Source organism: Nannospalax galili, unplaced genomic scaffold, assembly GCF_000622305.1.
Source record: "Nannospalax galili isolate Female #2095 unplaced genomic scaffold, S.galili_v1.0 scaffold290, whole genome shotgun sequence".
In the NCBI taxonomy this organism is placed as follows: domain Eukaryota; kingdom Metazoa; phylum Chordata; class Mammalia; order Rodentia; family Spalacidae; genus Nannospalax; species Nannospalax galili.
Genome location: NW_008331486.1, coordinates 1,928,644 through 1,950,294, shown reverse-complemented (window position 1 = coordinate 1,950,294; position 21,651 = coordinate 1,928,644).

Sequence of the window (21,651 nt, the reverse complement as noted above, 5' to 3'; positions counted from 1 at the left end):
AAGGAAGAAAGGATTTGTCTCGACTTAGTTTCCAAAGGTTCAGTCTGTAGTCACTTGACTCCTTTGTTTGGTGAAGACGGAGCATTGTTGTGAGACTTTTCCTGGGGAATCTTGGGCAAACATCTACTCAATCCAAGTAGGGCACAATAGAAAAAAGAACCAATTACACAAAAGCTCAATTTGGTGAACCAATGAGTTTATTAGGGTTACTTAAAAGAATATTGGTGAAGGGTTACTTACAGGGGCATGGATGAGTCAAAGACAGCAGCATCACCAAAAACAAAAAGCCCACCTCAGATTGGGTGATGACTCACAAAATCTGTATCCCTGGAGCTCTCTGTGTGACTTGTGGGCAGCTCTGCTGGTAGGAGAGTCTCCTTTCCCAGCAATGTTTACTGCTTATAGAACCTTGGGGACGGGTCTTATATATCTTGAAAGTTTCAGCTTACTCACAACTTCTCGAATCTTTTTAGTCTCCCTCCTCCCTCCAAGCAAGAGGGAGTGTGTCAATTTAGAGTAAATTACTACCTACCAAACAGAGTAGAGGAAAGCTGCTTACCTCCTGAAGGCCAGAAGCAGAGAGATGAAGAGACACACGACCAGTGAACTACTTCCTCCCACAGAGCCTCCCCATCCCAATAGTCCATTCAGTATGGATAGATCCATGGATGGAATTAACATGTTCCATCACTTCTCCATAAAGCTGAGTCTAAGCCTTCGGTGCTTAACTATTGGGGCCTTTTATAGCAGGCATACTAAATGTATTTTTGCCTTCCAGTGTTTAATGTTTATCAGGATATAACTTCATCCTAAGGCAAGGGGTATCTGTTGGTTAAATGACTTCTGGAACTCTGGTTAAAGCAGAGGCTCTCCACTCTTTCTAGTCGGTGCCTTAAGTGTTTAGCAGGTCCAGACTTGACCTTGACCCCAATTTCTAGCTGATCCTGTACAAACTGCTGACTGTGATAGTCAAGACTTTTCACCCTCTGGCCTCTCCCCACCTTTCATGCCTATCCCTTTAACCTTATAACCTCATTCTTCCTGAGTTAGCTCTATTCCTTCTCTTTGTTGTATACATTTACATGAGATTTTTCTTAGAAGGCCCAGTGTCTACCTGTCAAACTCCTATTCATCCTTCAAGACTCCATATTAACATCAGCAGTTCTGTGGAAGAAAACAGATAATTTAGGACCCAGAGCCTTTTGGACATGCCTTGGTCATGCACTTTACCACATGGATGGTCAGATTCTGCTACAAGATCACAAAGGGCCAGAGCAGAGCCTGAAGTATCTACCCCAACATCCAACTCCAAGGCTGAAAGAGAAACAGTTCTGAAATATCTATTGAACACCAGCCCTGCACATTGGCTTACTGATGGGTGCTGTCTCCAGAGAAGCCAAGGGGGAGAACATTATAGTGCAGCTCTGAGCTCTGAGCCCAATGAGGAAGCCAGCTACCAGCCTCTGCGGATTCAGACTTCAGTCCTGTTATCCTGTGAGCTTCTCTCCACCCTCTGGACCACCTCTACTCTCAGCCTGATACAGAAAGCATTCTCTCCCTCCCTCCCTCCCTCCCTCCCTCCCTCCCTCCCTCCCTCCTTCTGTCCTCAAGTCTCAGAAATCACTCCTTATGTCTCCCTTAACCTCCAGAAATTTCCTTCATTCTCTATGAAATGGATTGCCTTGGATGTTGGGAAACTGATGATTGAACGTATCCCTAGTAACACATGAAAGACTGTTGCACCATGAAATGCTTTTGGAGAGGTCTGAACAAAAAAGGAAGTGGGGCTCAGCGTTAAGACCACTGACTGCTCTTGCAGAGGACCTGGGTTCAATTCCCAGTACCCACATGGTGGCTAACAACCATCCATAACTCCAGTTCTAGGGGATCTGATCTGACTCCTTCTTCTGACCTCCACAGGCTTTTCATGACATGGGTGCACTTATATACAGGCAGGCAATACACTCATACACATAAAATAAAAAATAATAAATAAAAATAGGAACAGAAGCTGGGTGTGGTGGCACGCACCTATAGTCCCAGCACTTGGGAGGCAGAGGCAGGCGGATCTCTGTGAGTTCAAGGCCAGCCTGGTGTATATAGTGAGTTCCAGGATGGCTTCTTGTTTCACAAAACAAAAACAATTTTTTTTCCTGAGCACCAAGGAAGGAAGAAAGGGAGGGGTTTTTTTAAGGAAGGAAAGAAGAGGAGGGAGGGATGGAGGGAGGGAAAGAGAGATGGAGGGGAAGGAGTTGAGTGAGATTACTGAGATAAGATTTAACAAGAAGGCAGAATTGGAAATGAACTTCAACAACTTCCTGATATTTACAAAAGCTTTGGGTGCCCGCACAGCAGTGGAGGCTCTCCCTGTGGCTCCTTCTGCTGTTCCACATGATATATCATTGCTGTTGGCATCCCTCTGATAGAACAAGCCTCTTGCAGAGGTCGAGTTCAGGGGCTGACTTTGCATTTACTGAAAACATACTACTTTATTTTACCTTTAACTTGTTGGTTTTCACAACCACGCACTATTAACAGTACACTAAGCAATGTTTCTGGAAAATAAGTACACATTGCTAGTGCCATTAAACATCAGCTCTGGAGTGTGTGTCTTTAAAAAAATTATTGTGCATGTACATGTGTGTCTATGTATGTATGCATACCTGCCACAGCACACATGTGGAGGTCAGGGGACAACTCAAGGAAATCTGTTCTCTCCTTCTACCACGTGGGTCCCAAGGATCGAACTCAGGTCATCAGGCTTGATGGCAAGCGCCTTTACCTGCTAAGCCATTTCACTAGCCCATTGTACACTCTTTTAACATGCTCTGTGACCCAATGGGACATGCACACAGAACCCTTCTGCTGCAGATACTGACAGATTGGCTGTCTCCAGGGAAAGCCTCTGTGTGATGAGTAGGGGCTGAAGTGTCCACTTCTCACAGAACACCATACATCCTTAAAGAACCATTAGCAGACAAGTTTGGGTTCAGCACACTCGGGGTGTCTGGAAAACATGTTCTCAAAAATGAAAGAAGCGAGGCTGTCGCTTTGAAGGAAAACAACTGCTGGTGTTTGCTGTCCACAATAAAACAGGAGCTTTCACAAGAGTGCTGAGTGTGGCCAATTGGTGTGCTTAAAGACTGGTGAGATGTTGCTGGGTTTTTGTTGGTTTGTTTATACTGCACGCTGAGAAGACATCAATACCTGAAAGATCCACAGAATGCAGATGAATCAGGCAGAGGAAAAAGATCCACTTAGAGGGTGAGATGGACTCGCTGTGGTGGTGCCAGTCTTCAGTCCCAGCACCGAGGAGGCTGAGGCAGGAGGATGGTGAGTTTGAGACCAGTCTGGACTACTTAGTGAGACTCTGTATCCAATACATATACAGACATATATACACACATACGTACATAAAAGCAAACAGAACTGGTGTACAGCTCAGCAGTAGAGTGCTTACCTAGCACATGTGAGGCCCTGGCAGTCTCCAGCACTAAGAAAATTGGTTGATATGATTTAATTACCCTCTTTAAAAGATGCCTACTTGTCAGGTTGTGATGTAGTGTCAGAAAATAATATTATCTTCTTTAAAACTATGAAAATATTGTCCTCCTTTTTCTAACTACATATTTGCATAAGTCCTTTTTTTGCATATAGTTCAATCAAAACAGTACATTACAACAGACTAAATAGCAAAGCTAATGGGTGACTAGTTTTCTTCTACTAAGACAAACTTTCAAGAGATTTGAAAATATGAAGAAAATCATGCTTCTCAGTAAACTTTTCTTTTGGAAAAAAACTTTTTTTAATAAAATTTTAAAAAATTATTTGACTTAATTGTTATTGGGAGGTTCTCTCCTTCCATCCTTACAAAGTCCTCAGAGGTAGAATGCAGATTGTCACTTTACCCGCTGAGCCATCTCTCTCTGGCTCAAAATTCTGTTTTTATGTGAACATCTAGTGGGTTTATTATTGTTCTTTCTTATTTATTATTATTTTTATTTTATATATATGGGTGTATTGCCTACATGTGTGTAAGTGCAAGCCTGTAGAGGTCAGAAGAGGGTGTTGGATCCCTTGGAACTGGAGTTATGGAAGGCTGTTAGTCACCATGTGGGTGCTAGGAATTGAACCCAGGTCCTCTGCAGGAGCAGCCAGTGCTCTAAACCACTGAGCCATCATCTCTCCAGCTCATGTTGTTCTTTTTTATTTATTATTATTTTTATTTGATGTGTATGAGTGTATTGCCTACATGTGTACAAGTGCACCTGTATCATGTAATGCCATGGAGGTCAGAAGGCATTGGATCCCCTGGAACTGGAATTACGGACACTTGTTAGCTGCCATGTGGGTACTAGGAATTGAACCCGGGTCCTCTGTAGGAGCAGTCAGTTGGCTTAACCATCTCTCCCTCTTAACCATCTCTCCAGCCCCTATTATTCTTATTTAATAAATTAATAAATATTTTAATTTTACTTCAATATGAAAACTATATAGTAAATATCAATTGGTCACTAATCAACACATAAGCAATATTAATGAACACTCTTTGATTTATAATCATTTTACCATTATAAAAGGTTGCCGGGCATGGTGGCGCACGCCTTTAATCCCAGCACTTGGGAGGCAGAGGCAGGCGGAGCTCTGAGTTCGAGGCCAGCCTGGTCTACATAGTGAGTTCCAGGACAGCTGGGGCTACAAGGAGACCCTGTCTCAAAAAAGACAAGAAAAAAAAGATTATAAAAGGATCCAAAGAGCAAATATTTGAGATATGCTGAGCAGGGTTATTAGCTATACTTTGCAGTCAGGGAAACTGAGGCTGGGAAGGTAAAGTGACCTCATCAGTCACTGAACCAGCAAGTGGTGAACACAGATCTGAGCTCGGCTGTGGATTCCAAAGCCCCGATTTGTCACCACCACCATCACTTTTCCACAGGTCTTTGCCACAGTGTAGTAATCTGGCTTCACAGCTTTTATGAACCTTCCATCTTTGCCCTGTCTCCCCACACCTGGGCTCACCTGACATCACTTGCATCAGACAGGGACCCTGAGGCTCAGAGAAGGGCAGTGTTTTCCCTAAGGTCCTGCTGATAGGCACAGAGCTGGGATCTGAGCCAGGCTGATCTGAGTGCAGAATTTACTTTCTGCCCAGCGTTCTCTGGTGAGCCAGTGTGCATCTGTGCACACCTGTTCTCAGTCAGGCATCTGCTTCAGGTAGCCCTGGGATAGAATTTGTAGTCTGGAGTCAGACTGGTTTCCATGCCTTATATGAAGGTGGGAGCAGATTATGCATCCTGGGATAAAACAGGGTATCTTTGTGTTAGAATGGCAGGTTGATTCATAACAACTCAAAATAACTTTGTTTCATGGAGTGATTGATTTGGTGAGATGCTCCAAAGAAACTTAGGGAGAGAATAAAGAAGTGAGAGAGTCGAAGGGACAAAGCTGATGAGGGCATTAATTCAGGGGTGACCATGCGGGCAGCTGAGGCTTGATCGACTTTGGATTCTGAGGGACAGAATGGAGCATGCGTTAGAGATCCTGGTTTGAGTAACAAGTCGCCATGTTGATCTACTCACTCCTTTCCTTTTGAGGATGGCTGCAAGGGTTGGGACTCCCCAGTGCTTCAGATCATCCACTGGTGGCTGAGCTTGCCTGGAGTCTCCTCCCTCCCACCATAGGTGGAGAGATCCAGAAAGCCCTCTCCTGGGAGAAACCTTCCTATAAGGTGACCTTAGGGACAGGCTTTGGTGACCTTGGGAGAGGCTGAAGGGAGATGGGTCAGGAGCTCACAGCATGTGCTGCAGCCCACAGTTACACACCTTCTGTGGTGAACAAATCCTTGCCAGAGACCTCTCAGAGCCAAGACCCTGTCGTAAGCACTGGAGCCACAGAGATAAGAGAACCCTAGGGAAGAGAAAGTAGAGGTACAAAGATACAAAAAAGAAGTTTGCAGCCCTGTATTAGTCAGGTATTGCTTCAATAAAGCTGCATAACAAACAGCCCTCAGGTTTGCTGATCAATAATAAACCATTGCTTTTGTATTCAAGAGACTGTGGTTATGTGGGCTCTTCTAGACTGTTCTGGGACTACCTGAGATGGCCCCAAAGCTTTAGGTTAAGTCCAAGTCTGCTCAACATGACTTTCATTTTAGGAGCACTGACTACCCAGGGCTGTTTAAATGACAGATGGCAGATGATCAGGAAGCGAAGAAAACCATACAAATACCTTTAGAGCTCTTCTTGCATTGTGGAGAAGTTTTCATTGGCTGAGGTTATGGTGGGAATGGATGTTCTATGGCTCTCCTGGAGACCTGATCAGTCAGGGTAGGGGGCATGGCTGTGTAACCCTATCATAGAGATGGTAAACAGCAAGAGGCCACAATTCTACTTTCTAGAGAATCTCATGGGAGTGAGGTGAGCCCTGAGCCCAGGCAGTGCAACTGAGTCTCACAAATGGAGACAGGTTAGCCAGGTATGGGGCACACACTTTTAATCCCAGCACTTGGGAAGGAGAGGCAGGTGGAGTTCTGTGAGTTTGAGGCTAGCCTGGTCTATATAGCAAGTTCTAGGCCAACCAGGGCTACATAGTGAGACCCTGTCTAAAGTGAAAAGCAAGGGGGTGGGAATGCAGGGGAATCTGGCCTTCTGTCCCTGGCCACCGTCAGATTAGAGTGTACTTGTGGCATCTTGAGGGCAGCAGGTTGTCATTCTGTCAGTGTGTGACGCTACCAGGGTACCAGGTGGGCCAACAGGCCAGATCCCCTGCCACCACTGGGCAGCCTTAGGTCAGTCTCTTTACCTCTCTGTGTGTCTCACTCATAAAGTAGGGTCTAATTTAACTACCTGGCTGTGGCTGCCTGTTAATCTGGCTGCCCTGTCAGTGTGACATGTGGTATGCAGTAAGCACTCTATGTGTGGTGATGCATGCAGCCGGTGTACCTGGCCATGTAAGGCTGGCACCTTTTGTTACCAATGTACATTTTATCTTTCCATTGGCTTCACTGAGGTATATTTTGCACATCATAAAATTCACATATTTCAAGTATAGAAGTTAATGAATTTTAGCAACTTTCCTGAGCAGCACACCATAAACATCACTTTTAGAATATTTCAACTTCCTTAAGATTTCTCAAATCTATTTACTGTTAATCCCTGTTCCCACCTCCTTCAGTCCCAGGTGACCACTAATCTGCTTTCTGTCTCAATATCTGTCTTTTCTGGAAACTTCTTACAAATGAAATCACACTACACCTGCCATTTTTTAGTTAGTATGATGCTATTGAGGTTCATCCATCAAGCAGTGAGATCAAGGTTGGGCCCCTTTCATAGCTGAATAATATTCCACTGCATGGATATACCACCATGTTCTGTCTTTCCATTCACAATGATGGGCATTCCCAGGTTTGGGCATGCTAAACAATGCTGTTCTAACTGTTGCCATGGGAATCTTTATATGGACAAATGCTTTCATCCTTCGGTGAAGATGCCAAGGAGTGAGCTTGCTAGATCATATGGTAGTTTTATGTTGGACTTCTTTAAGCTTTATTTGTGTGTGTGTGTGTGTGTGTGTGTGTGTGTGTGTGTGTGTGTGTGATGTATGTGTATGAGTGTGGGCGTGTGCAAAGAGATCAGGGGACACCTTTCGGGAGTTGGTTCTCTCCTTCCATTGTGGGTTCAGTGGATGGAACTCAGATCGTCAGGTGTATGGCAAGTGCTTTCACTGGCTGAGCCATCTCCCTGGCCCTATGTTGAACTTTTTGAGAAATTGTTTTCCACCCATCTGCAGTCTCCAGCAGCACCCAGGCCTCCAGCCTCTCCTTGTCCCCACACTCACTGATGTCTATCTTGTTTATGGCATCCACCATGGTAGGCATGCAGCCATATCTCATGGTGGTTTTTGTTTGCATTAAATGAATAATGAGTAATCTTTCCTGTGCCTATCAAAAGCATTTTACTTTTGTTACGAAGGAAGAGCCTAGAGCATGCCATCTTGTAATGGGACAAGAAGGGTACAAGCCTCGGGGACCAGCACAGGGGTGCCCAGATGGAGGGCTGGGCCTCCTTCTCCCAAGTTAGGGGTAAGAACACAGCTATACATGTAAGGCTTGCTCAAACCACCACTGCCTGAGCCCACCCTGGGCTTCCAGACCTACCTCATGGGCCCATTCAGGAATACAGAGCAAAGGATGTTTATAGCAGGGTCCTTTGCTGGTCTCTAGAAAGCTTCCCTGACCCTGGTCAGAGTCTCCCTGTAGGTATGGAGTGTGTACATGCTATGTAGTGATAAAGAGCCCTGGCTTAGCCAGATGCCACACTAACCAGGCCCTGGCCCCAAGGATATAGAGGAAGAGATCTGTTCCTGCCTCCCAAGAAACACTATAGTACAGGGAATGAGCCTTGCAGGCTAGGAATGACAGAGCTATGACAATGCAAAGGTCTGGGGCATATCTCAGTGATAGAGCTCTTATCTAGAATGGGTGAAACCCTAGGTTCAACCAAACAACTACAGTATGTGCAAAGGCCGTGGTATAAAAGACAGCAGCCAGGGTCTCCCAGTCATTGAGGGCCTTTGTGTGCTGGGCCAGAGACCCGAGTGGTTTCTGATGATCCCAGGAGCCTAGTGACCTGGGTCCAGCAAAACATATCATAATTGAGCTACTGGGCTCATGGTTGCCCGTCAGCCTCGGACCAAAACACACTGACCTTGCCCAGAAATGATGATGGCTCAAGATTCCAGAGCTTTCTTCTTCACCTTGCCTACCCTCTCCTCCCACAGACTGAGCTTCCTCAGGCACCAATCAGGGAAGTCCATGCCCAACAGCTTGGCCACTTTGTATTGTTGTAATCGCACCATTTAACTAGATACAACAAAAAAGGAGGGGCTCAGCATAACAAAAGGAATGTTTTGAGAAAAACTAAATTGAGTGCTTTGGAAAATATGCAGTGAAGAGGACTTACTAAAAATAAATCTGTTCACTGGGTTTAGGAGAGATTTGAGGTGGGAGAGGAGAATAATTTTGCAGAATTCCAAATTCAAATTGTTGCACAAGTGTCCTTGTGTCCCGCTTACAAGAGAAAGGACTGTCAGTAGCTACACTCTGGGGGTGCAGTCCTCACAGCCAGACCCCAGCCAGAGCCCCTAAACCCACAGTGGCTGCCGCTTCATGTTAGACTGTTCTGAGCCTGGAGTCTCTCTCTCTCTCTCTCTCTCTCTCTCTCTCTCTCTCTCTCTCTCTCTCTCTCTCTCTCTCTCTCTCCATTCTTACCAGTCCTCAGATTCCAGGTGCAAGTTCCTGGGACCCCATCAAGTAGCTGAGGGTTCTCTGCTGGTTTACAATGCCTGCTTTGAGATTAGGAAGAAGACCCAGAGTGTTTTGTTCAAACAACTATGGTATGTGCAAAGGGCCTGGGGTGCAACTCAGAAGGCCCGCTGAACACAGCCTGGGCAGTTCCAGGTCCAGAATCTTCTAGTACCACTCCTGGCTCTGTGTGTGCACACATGAGTCCTGCATGTGGGTCTGGGGATGTTGAGTTGTACTGGTGACTGCAGTAGAGTGGGTCTGGCTGGGTAAGTGTGTATGAGCATGAGGCTCAGAAGCTGCCCTGGTGCCCCCAGCAGAGCACCATTGTCATAGGCCCTCGGCATCAGCTTTGAGCAGATAGGTCTAAATGACCCTGGGCACAGAGGTCTGAACTCCAAAGAAAAAGCTGGACGTGGACCCAGTTCACCTGTCCACCTGGCCTGAGAGGCCAGGGATCAGCCCTGTGATCCTTAAACCTTCAGGGGCCCAGCCACACTGGAGATCTCAGGCCCTGCCCCTCCTAAGACCCTTAGAGGCTGCCTACTGGGGCCCCACTTGCCCCTCCAAACTTTCCAGGTCATGGCCTCACCTTTCCCAGGGGACAGTGGGCTGTCTGTCTGGGATTCCTGCACTCTGCAATCCTTCTCCAGGGTATGAAGAACCCATAGCTGGTTGAGATGGTGCAGGGGCAGGCTGGGCTGAAATCACTATGGCTCAGGCTACAGCCTGGGCATCTTGGGCTTTGTCCTCTCCAAAGCTCAGTCTGTCTATCTGGAAGGTGGGAGAGGGCGTCTACCTTCTGAAAGGCAGGAAGAGCTCATGCTCAGGACAACCCGGTTCTACACACCTGTTCTGACACTTATCTGTGTGTGTTTGGGAAAATTACTTAACTACTCTGTGCTTCAGTTTTCTTCTTCCACAAAATGAGGAAGCAACCATACCTATCCCCTAAGGTGTTGGAAAACATTGAGTTAATATATGTAAAGCAGTTAGAATATAGCCCACAAAGGCATCAGTTACTGTGTGTTCCCCCCACCATCATTCCCCATATCTGATTTTTTGAAGCAGGGTCTCATTATGTAGCCCTGGCTGGCCTGGAACTCACTATGTAGACCAGGCTAGCCTTGATCTCACAGAGATCCCCCTACCTCAGGTCTTCTGAAAGAACAGCCAATGTTCTTAACTGCTGAGCCATCTCTCCAGCCTCAGAAATGATTATTTTTATTGTACAGAAGTGCTTGCTTTGGTTGGACTTAATGTTGTCAATATTTTCTCTATGATTTAACATTTCTATGACTTGTTTAAGGATTCCATCCCCATCCCAAGCCATAATGTCTATTTTTCTGATATAGACTTTGAAGATTCTCTCTTTGGGTCATTCATTTGTCTGAGTGATGTATATTGTGAGACAGGGACTGATATTTTTTCCCACAGGGAAAGCTAACCAAGCTCCACATTTACAACTCCAACCAAAAGAATTATTAATTTTTGAAACAGGAAATGACTATTTTGCCCTGGCTGGTCTCAAACTCTTGAATTCAGGCAATCCTCCTGCCTAAGTCTTCCAAGTAGTTGGGATTATAGGCACATACTACTCTGCCTGGCTCCCCAGCAGATCCATAATGCTCTTTGCTCTTACACAGATGTCCCATACATAGCCTGGTCTGTCCGTGGACTCCCTTCACCATCTGCTGGTTCATCTGTCCAATCACATGCTAACAGCCAGGCTGGGTTCATTAACGAGGTTCTGCAATAAGTCAGGATATTTGCCAGGGCAAACCTCTTCCCTGTCCTATCTCAGACTGTTACATTTAGCTATCTTGCATTTCTAATCTTTTTGTGCAAATTTTAGAATTTGTTTAACTAATAAGAAACCTCATTGGAATTAGAATTATACTGATTTTTTTTTTCGGTCTTTTTGAGACAGGGTCTCCCTGTAGCCCCAGCTGTCCTGGAACTTACTATGTAGACCAGGCTGGCCTTGAACTCACAGAGATCCGCCTGCCTCGGCCTCCCGAGTGCTGGATTAAAGGCATGCGCCACCACGCCCGGCTAGAATTATACTGATTTTATGATAAATTAAATGAAGGAAAATATCTATGGCATTGGACTTCCCTTTCCATGAGTCTGATGCATTTCCCCACATATTCTTTCCTTGTTTTATTTAATTTTGTTTTGTCTTGTTTTGTTTCTTGACAGTCTCCCTAGTCCCAGCCGGCCTGGTAGTCACTATGTGGCCCAGGCTGGCCTCAGTCTCATAGAGATCTGATGCCCAGGCTGGCCTCAGTCTCAAACACTGGGATTAAAGGTGTGTGCCACCACGCCCGGCACGCCCGGCATTCCTTTGTCAAAGTCTCCTGGATCTTAGGTGGCCTCAGACTCACTATGTAGCTGAGAAAGGCCTTGAACTTGTGCTCCTCCTGCCTCACCTCCCAAGTGCTGGGATTACAGGTGTGCACCACCACACTGGGTTTTATTTGGTGCTGGGGATCAAACCCAGGGCCTCATTCATGGAGTACTCTATCAACTGAGCTGGGTCCTAGCCTTTGACCCTCACTGATTCTTATATGTGTGAGTGTGGTATGTTTGTGTGTGTTATGTGTGTATGTTGTATATGTTTGTGTGTATATGTGGTATATGTTTGTGTGGTGTGTCTGTATGTGACGTATATTTATGTTATGTGTGTATGTGGTCTATGTATGGTGTGTATGTATGTGGTATATGTGTTTATGTCTGTGCATTTGTGCATGTATGCGTGTGGTGTATGTGTGTGGTGCATGTGTATGCCTGTGCATGTGGCACATGTATGAATGTGTATATGTATATGCATGTGTGTGCATGTGTGTATATGGCATATGTATGTGTATATGTGTATGCATATGTGTATTGTGATTGTGAGTTTGTGTGTATGTGTATGTATGTATGTGTGTGTTTGTGTATGTGTGTTTATGCATTTGTGTTTGTGTATATCTGGGTGTGTATGTGTGTATGTATGTGTATATATGTGTGTATTTGTATATGTGTATGTGTGTATGTATATGGTGTATATGTGTTTGTGTATGTGTATTTGTGTATGTGTATATATGTGTTTGTGTATGTATGTATGTATATGTGTTTGTGTATGTGTATGTATGTATATGTGTTTGTGTATGTGTGTATGTATATGTGTGTAAATGTGTTTGTATATGTGTATATATGTGTGTATTTGTGTATGTGTGTGTATGTATATAGTGTATATGTGTTTGTGTATGTGTGTATATGTGTTTGTGTGTGTATGTATATGTGTGTGTTTGTGTGTATGCATGTATGTATGTGTATATATGTGTGTATTTGTGTATGTGTATGTGTGTAGATATATGGTACATATGTGTTTGTGTGTGTATATGTGTTTATGTGCTATGTATATGTGTGTATGTGTGTTTGTGTATATGTATGTATATGTATGAATATGTGCGTATATGTGTTTGTGTGTATATGTGTGTGTATGTATATGTGTGTATATGTGTTTGTGTATGTGTATAAATGTGTGTATGTATATGTGTATATATGTGTTTGTGTATGTGTATATGTGTATGTATGTATATGTGTGTATATGTGTTTGTGTATGTGTATATATGTGTATGCTTGTGTGTATATGTATATATGTGTGTATATGTATATATGCATGTATATATGTGCGTATGTGTGTTTGTGCATGTGTATATGTGTGTGTATGTATATGTGTATATATTTGTGTATGTGTATATGTGTGTGTATGTATATGTTTTTGTATATGTGTATATATGTTTGTGTATGTGTGTTTGTGTGTATATATGTGTGTGTGTTTGTGTATGTGTGTGTATTTGTGCATGTTCTCCACTCATGGTTTATATTTTCTCTATAGTGTGATTACAGACCTTGGGTCTGTTGATTTCTAAGCTCTTACAGTTCTCCCATTCCATCTGGTCAGTCATCACGGGTAGACAATCACGCTGTGGATATTCTATATTGACCTCATATCCTACTTCCAGAGGATCTCCTCACTTCCTGGTCCAAATCATGAAGAGGAAGAGCTATGAACTTGGTGGTTTAGCACAGTCTCGGGCAAGATGCAATGCAGGCTAGATATTTAGAACACAGACCTGGCATCTGACAGGTGAGTCTGGGTTTGATTTCTGCATCTGCCTTGCACTAGCTGAGAAAATTACTTAACCTTTCTGAGTTAATGCTTATGCTCACCCTACCCTACAGTACTGTGAGAGTCAGGAGGAAATGCATTCAGGTGCCCAGCATGGAGCCTGGCACTATGAAAGCACTCCGTTTATGCTGGCTCTTACCATTATCGAGTGGTCTCTCTCACAACACTGGGGAGGTAATTGCCTACAGTAAAAGAAACCAATTCCTGCCTCTATTTACCATGGAGTTGTCCAGTAGCTTGATCACAAATTAACACGGATTGCAAATGCCTACCTGACTTTGCATTTAAAACCCAGGTTTCTGGGCTGGGGTTGTAGCTCAGTTGGTACAGAGCTCTCTAGCATGCATAAAGTCCAAACATACTTTCCATACAATTCATACAGCTACTTGCTTCCAATGGGGAAAATAGGCAAATGGGGTTGTGGGGGCTGTGGGGGTGTGGAAACTTAACCATGTTTATGAGATGAGTCCTTCCACTACAATTGCAAGTACTCTCAAATCACCTGTGTACATAGGACCCAAGTAGGTGCCCAGAGCACTCCATAGCAGGTGGCTGATAAATGGAGGGAAGGATGCTAGAGAGAAGGGGGGCTGGAACCTGCCCTCAAGAAGACCCCCTCTAGCCTCAGGTACTGTCCAGTCTGTGAACAAGGTCATGCATTTCCTCCCTGGATGCTCTCCCTGGCCTGAGCCCAGCCTGCTAGTCCTTCCTCTCTCAGGGTCTCAGTAATTGTCAGCATCTTATAAGGGACTAAATTCCTGATAAACAAACAGGGTCAACAAGGAATGATAGAGATGGCACACTTACATCTTCTTCTTGGTCTGAAACAAAGGCCTGGGGGCTCTCCCTCTCGCCCTCTAGCACACGGGGTTTTCCTTCTAGCAGACTGGTCTAAATCAGTTCAGATAAGGCTGAGGCTGGACGTGGACACCTCATCATTTGAAGCCATAAGCCTATCAGCCTTCTCATCTTTGTTTAAACTGACCAACCTCAAAACCTTAAAACTTAGGTCCTTCCTGAAGGCCTTCAGATTCTTGGTTTCTGGGTCCCCTCTCCATTTGTGGAGAGCTTTAGCTTTCTATATGAGTCTCTGCATGTATATGTGATTCTTTATACGTATGGATGCAATTTTTTCTTTCAATCAAAGTTGTTTTTGCCTGTTGCTCTGTTGGTCTGAGATTTTTCATGCCTTTTAACTCTTTAATTGGCTGAGAAAACAAACACAGCCTTACCCCTAGATTGATAACAGGACACAACAATCTGAAGTGGTTCCTAGTGGGGCAGTAGGAAGAGCCTCCCAGGAACAGAGTCTTGTAGACATGGCAGTCTTACAAGATCTGTCCAACTAACCACAGTTCGGCTAGCATCTGAAGAAAGAGACCACAAATAGCAGGTAGGTACCAGGCTCTGAGCCCAGAGCAGTCTGAAGGTTTTAGGTCTAGTTTTATTTGTTTTTTCCCAAGTCAATGATTGCTACTGCAGGATTCAGAGTGGCTGCTGTGGACCCTGGGAATGCCAAGGGGCTGCCCACCATGGGAGCAAGTCACTGCAAGGGTTTTCCCTCAACCAAGAAAGATTGGTTTTGCTCCTTGAAACTGCAGCCAGGCGGCTAGTGATGGGGCAAGCCCTGAGTCCTTCTGGCTCTGATAGCACAACTTTCCAAACTCTAGGCAGCAGCTGTGGTGACCTCACTTCTCTTGCTCCAGTTCCCAGAGAGCCCCAGGCACAGCTGAGGCTGGCATGGGGGTGGAAGGAGGCCTCTGGGGCCCTGACCATGGATTGACCCCGCAGAAGCTCCTGGGATCACAGGCCTTCCCCTAGAGACTGTATCGCCACAGATCATCCAGTGGAGGCCCAGGACAGGGATTGAAAGAAGTGCCCAGGAAGATGCTCAAAAACACCAGGAGGCAGAAGCCATGGAATCCACCGAACACCAGCCTGTTGTCCAAGCGGGGAGACTGAGGCCCCAAATCGACCGGGCAGCCTGCCAGCTCTGCCCTCACTGACGGCATCTTGGCTAGACCTTATCCTCCCTTCCCTGGGAGGGGTTTGGGAGTGCTCTCCATGGTGTACTCCCAAGGCTTGTACTTAATGTTCCCTCTGAAATCCAAGCTGCACACACCAGGAGCCAAGACTAAGGCTGCCGAGGGCTGTGGGCTCTAAAGTTTATATATAAACTATACATAAGGTTTAAAACAAAAGTAATCCCTAAATATACACATGACCTATAACCCAGCAATTCCAAAGCTGAATGTAGATCCAAGGCATGACTGCATGTGGCCACCAAAAGACCTGACCCATATGTTCACAGCAGACTTATACATGATAGTCTAAACACCAATGGCAAGAGACTGGATAAATAAACTGTAGTAGAACTCTATATTAGAATACTATACAGCAATGAAAGGGAATGACCCACCAGCAAAAGCAACCATATAAGTGAATCACACCAGTTCCACATTGAGCCATGAAGCCATACACTAAATAGTACCTGCTGTATGATTTCATGAATACAAAGTTTAAGGACAGGCAAACCAGACAGGTATAGTGGTACCCACCTGTAATCTCAATACTTTGGAAATGGAGGCAAGAGGATTGTGAATTTGAGGTCTCTGGCCTCACACACACGCACACACACAAAAGAAACCAATTAAGTAAAAATAAATTGTTCGAGATTGGAAATGAGCTTTAATAAATTGCTAAGGGGCACAAAAGACCCAAGCATATAAAATGGTTTTGTATGAAATGACTCAACTTCATAAATATGATAATTCTTTCCTGGTTGGTATGTGTTCTGATAAAAATACAAATAGGATTTGAAAATGAAGCAAGGTGGTAAGCTAATTCTAAAGTCCATCTGGCATTATAAACAAGAAAGTTCTGAAAATTCTGAATACAGAGAGTTCTGTGTAGAGACCATCTTAACAGATATTAGAGCCTATTACAATCTATAATATTCTACCTTTTAAACAGATGGATCAGCAGAACAGAATGGAAAGTTTGCATGTGTACTTGTCCTGGGTGAAGCCTTATCCTCCAAATGAGCTGTGCCAATGCTCACCCCAGTCCTGTGGATGACCATGAAAACAGTGTTTGTTGATGTCAATTAAGATGAAGTCATGGGAACTGGAGAGATGGCTCAATACTTTAAAACACTTGGTGTTCTAACACAGAGCCCCAGTTCCGCTCCTTGTGCCTATATGTCTGTAATTCCAGTTCCAGGGGATCTGATGCCCTCTTCTGGTCTCCACAGGCACCAAGCATGTATGTGATACATGTACATACATGCAGACAAACATATATATATATATTTTTTTAAGGCTTTTTAAAAAATGAAGTCTAAAAGGGCGTAGTGGTGCAAGCTTTTAATCCAAACACTCCAGAGGCAGAGGCAGGCAGATCTCTGAGACTGAGCACAGCCTGGTCTACATAGGGAGTTCTAGGCCAGCTGGGGCTACAGGGAGATCTCTGTCTCAAAAACGACAACAAAACAAAACAAAAAACACTTGTTACTCTAAAACTGAGCATCTTGGAATCTTGGATAAGGTCTAATGCAGTGGTTAGTGTCCTCATAAATGAGGAAAATTTGGACAGATATGAACTAAGAAGAAACGGCCTGTAGTTAAAGGAACATCAAGGAATACCCAGCCACCACAAGCCAGGAGAGACATGTGCAATGGTTTGTCCTCTTGGAGTCCAGAAGGAAGCTGGCCCTGCCAACACCTGTTTCAGATGTCTATGCTCCAGGACTTAGGAAGACTGTCTAAAGGTTTTTTTGCTTGTTTAAGACAGGGTCTCATGTTGCCCAAGCTGGCCTCAAACTTACTATGTAGCAGAAGATGATCTTGAACTCCTGGTCCTCCAACCCCCGCCCAAAGTACTGGGATTATAGGCATGCACCCTGACACCTGATTTATGCAGCACTGGAGATCAGAACTAGGGTCCATATGCACTAGGCAAGCACTCCAGCAATTGAGCTGTGGCGGCCCAGCCCCATGTCTGTTGTTCTTGTGCCTTGATTGTACAGCAGTCCCTCCCACACCTGTTACTTTGCTTGTCCCAATTTCAGCTACTCACAGTCATCAGAGAATATTGGTTAAAAATTCCAGAAATAATCAATTCATAAGTTTTAGATATCTTTAGATAGCATTGTCTGTTATACATTCTGACAATTAACCAATATATATATATATATATATATATATATATGTATTACACAAAGTTCAGCATTGTGGCCTCATTGCCCACTGAGGGTCACTGAAGGTCTTGAAAAGTATCTCTTGAGGGAGATGGCTCTAATCTGTCAGGACCAACCTAGGAACTGATAGGGTACCCAAAGTCTCCAGGAATTTAGTATATGACAAAAGCAACCTTGCTAATCACTAACAAAAAGGCAAACTGCTCAGTCAATGGTGCTGGAACTATATAACACCCAAAGAGAAATGGCCAAATCCTTGCCTCGCACCTCACACCAAAACAAGTCCTGGGAATGAAGAAAATCCAAGAACATGCTCAAAGGATTCTTCCAGAGAAATGCTTTTAAGAATGAATTTTAAATAAAAATCTGAATCTATAAATGAAACGATGGATACATTCGGCCACATGAAATTATTTTTATTTCCACAGATGATAACATAAACAAAGTCAAAGGGCACATACATTACAGACGCATCATATGTTATTGACAAAGGGCTGATATCCTTGTTATTTTAAGAGCTCCTACGTATTAGGAAGGAAAAAAAAAAACAAGTTAATTAAAAAGATAGGCAGAGGGGATAAACAAACAGTTCCCAGGAAAGGAAGCACAAATGATTCTTAGGCAAATGAAAACATGGTCAACCTCCCTTGTAGCGGGAGAAATGAGATTATAGCTATAAGATATCATTTTCTATCTAACAGATTGACAAAGATCAGAAAGTTTGATAACATGCTGTGTTGGCAAGGGTGTGGGAAACAGGCATTTCCTTTCATCTCAAGTGGGAGGGCAAACTGGGACAACCTCCCTGAGGAGTGATTTGGCAATATCTGAGTAAATTAAAAATCCACATACCCTTTAACCCAGAATTCTCATCTCTAGGAATCCACCATGCAAATCTCCTCTTGTACATGTGTGGCGATGCCTGAGTGTGGATATTCGCCACAGCTTTGTTTATAGTGATAGGTTAGAGGCAGCCTGATTTCCTCACCCACAGAGAACTAGTGAAGTCAGTTTCCAAGCATCTATGTGGTAGAATACTATACACTGGTTTAAAATAATGGAGCAGTTTTATGGAACCAGAGAGATGGCTCAATGGTTAAGAGCACTGACTGCTCTTGCAGAGGATCTGGGTTCAGTTCCCAGCACCCACATGGCAGCTACCAACCACTCATAACTCTAATTCCAAGGAATTGAACACCCTTTTCTAGCCTTTATGGGCACTTAATGACACAGGTGCACTTAGAAACATGCAGGTAAAACACTCATACACTTAAAATGAAAATAAATGAATCCTCAAAAAAAGAATGTAGCGGTTTTAGATTTCCAATATGGAAAAATCTTTATGATGTATCACTAAAGAGCAGAGAGGGGGAAGTTTTGTAAAGTGCAGAGCTGTGTGCTCTGTACTAAAGTCTTTGCTTAAAGTTTCAGTCTTTCAGACAAGCTTTCACAGGCAAAGGATGTGGAAAGATACACAAGAATGTTTTCAGTAAAGAACCAGTAGGCAAAGTTCTTTCTACCTGCATGGACCAGGTCTATTGGGTAACCATGGGGGGGTGGGGGGTGGGTAACTTGAAATATGCATATATATCACAAAGAAAACAAAAAAGTGGAGCTGGTGAGATGGCTCAGCAGGGAAAGCTGCTTGCCACCAAGCCTAAACTATCTATTCCTGGAACTCACATGGTAGATAATACTAACCCCTCAATGACCCCTAATAAACAGATAAACATAATTTAAAAAATTTTTTGAGACAGGATCTCGCTGGAACTCACTATGTAGACCAGGCTTGCCTTGAATTCACAGAGATCCACCTGCCTCTGCCTCCCCTCAATGCCCCCTAATAAACAGATAAATATAATTTTTTAAAAATTTTTTGAAACAGGGTCTCCCTGGAACTTACTATGTATACCTGGCTGGCCTTGAACTCACAGAGATCCACCTGCTTCTGCCTCCTGAGTATGGGATTAAAGGTGTGCGCCACCCCCCCCCAAACATTTTTAAGAAAGAAAAAAAGTTTTCACCGGACGTGGTGGTTCACAACCACCTGAGGCAGTTACTAGGAATTGAAGTCAGGTCCTCTGGAAGAGCAGTAGGTGCCATTACCCCTGAGACTTCTCTCCTACTCTGAGACCTGACTTCAAATGCCAGTTTCCATTGGAGAAGTTATTTCAGGGCTCTCAACCTCACTTTCCCCACCTGTTAAATTGGAATAATAATATGATACCAATTCAAGGATATATTGGGAGAGAGATATAAAAGAGAAAAAAGTTTAAAAATTGGAGAATCTAGGGAAGGAGTATGAGTTCATGGTTCTAAGATAGCCTGTAAATTTGTAAACTTTTCCTAATAAAAAGTAGGTTTTGAGGCTGGAGAGATGGCTCAGCGGTTAAGAGTGCTTGCTGCTCTTGCAGAGGATCGGAGTTCTGTTCCCAGCACCACATGGGTCAGCTCACAACTGCCTATAAACTCAAGCTCCAAGTTATCAACACCTTCCCGTGGTCTCTGTCTGCACACCCGTGCACACATATCCATAAGTAAAAATAAACATTTGTGTTAGGAGGTTTCTTGTTTTTCATTGTTCTTATGGACCTCATCCCAGTAAGATCAGTGACACCAACCTCTCCCCCAGACTATTCTGAGCACAGAGCAGATGAACTGGTGGCTGGCTACCTGGCATCAGGTAGGGCCTGATGGACAGGATACTGGGGTCGCAGGGTGAAGGTAGATCCCCTGGGCAGGTGTTGGGGAAAGGACCCCTTCTGCTGCCTTGGCCCTGGCAAGCAGAGGGCAGCGCTGGTGGTCCGTGTCTGGGCACGCAGGGCACCCTGGAGCTGGCTGCATCCCGATCAGATAGGGCGCCTCCCGGCGCTGGCAGAGCTCGGAGGCGGCGGGGAGTTTACGTAAGCTGCTTGTTGATGGAAAAACAACGCAGCAGCTGCGGCGGTTCCCTGCCTGCTGGAGGGAGCTGCAGGCCCAGACCTTGGAGATGCTGTGGCCTGCTGGTTCCTAGGTGCAGGGTTCCCAGATTGGGAGAGCGGCCCTGGGGTCCACTTGAGTCCAGGTCACTCTGCAGGTATCACCTGCAGGTGTCACTCCGCGGCCTCTCCCCAGACTTGCCCTGCCGCCTGCCCAGGCTGCAGCTCAGTGCTCTACCCAGGCATCTCACTGCGTGCCCGGCCCTGCTCTGGGCAGCGGGGGTGCTATGGGAACCCGGAGAGAGCCAAGAGAAAAAGTGGGGGGCAGCTACACCTGGAACCTCCTTTCCTGGGTCTAGAAGCCAAGGAGAGTCTGGCCTGGCCTGCAGTTGTTACAGGTACATCTTTCCTGATCCCTTCCGGTCTTGGCAAGAGGAGGCAGATGACCAGGGTTCGGGTCCAGCTCAGCCAGCTGCTTAACTTCCTGGGCTCGGGCCCAAAGCTCTTTATCTGGAAAAGGGGAATGGCTTATACTTGTCGGCCATGCCAAACAAATTTTGAGAATTACCCGAGACATTCTGAGGATTAAAAGAAATAAATACAAACCCCTTAAATCATATCCAGCCATGTCTAGCTTACAAGAGCCTGTCCCTGTAGATATAAATTTGTATGTATTAGTCTCACTTGGCCTTTCCTTTCCAGTAGGGACATCTGCCTCTCAGGGTGGCTCCTGACAAGCTGTGGATCAGGCGCCCATAGCATTCTCTCAAGTTCCCATCCACCAGTTCACTCCAGCTGGAAGCCCCTCATTCTGGAGCCCTGTGTGCCCTGCCCCATACCCAGAAATGAAGCACTTTCTGAGATGGTCCTCTAGGGGGGCACAAGTCGAGAGGGGACAGGGAAGAGACCCAAGGGACTGGGAATCACCACACTACAAAAGATAAGGTGGGTGGGGTATTAGCAAGCAGTGTGCCTCACAGTAGGTACACTTCCAAATCATAATTGTATCAGATTGTGCTGTTTATTGGTAGAAAAATGTGAAATCAAATGTTGG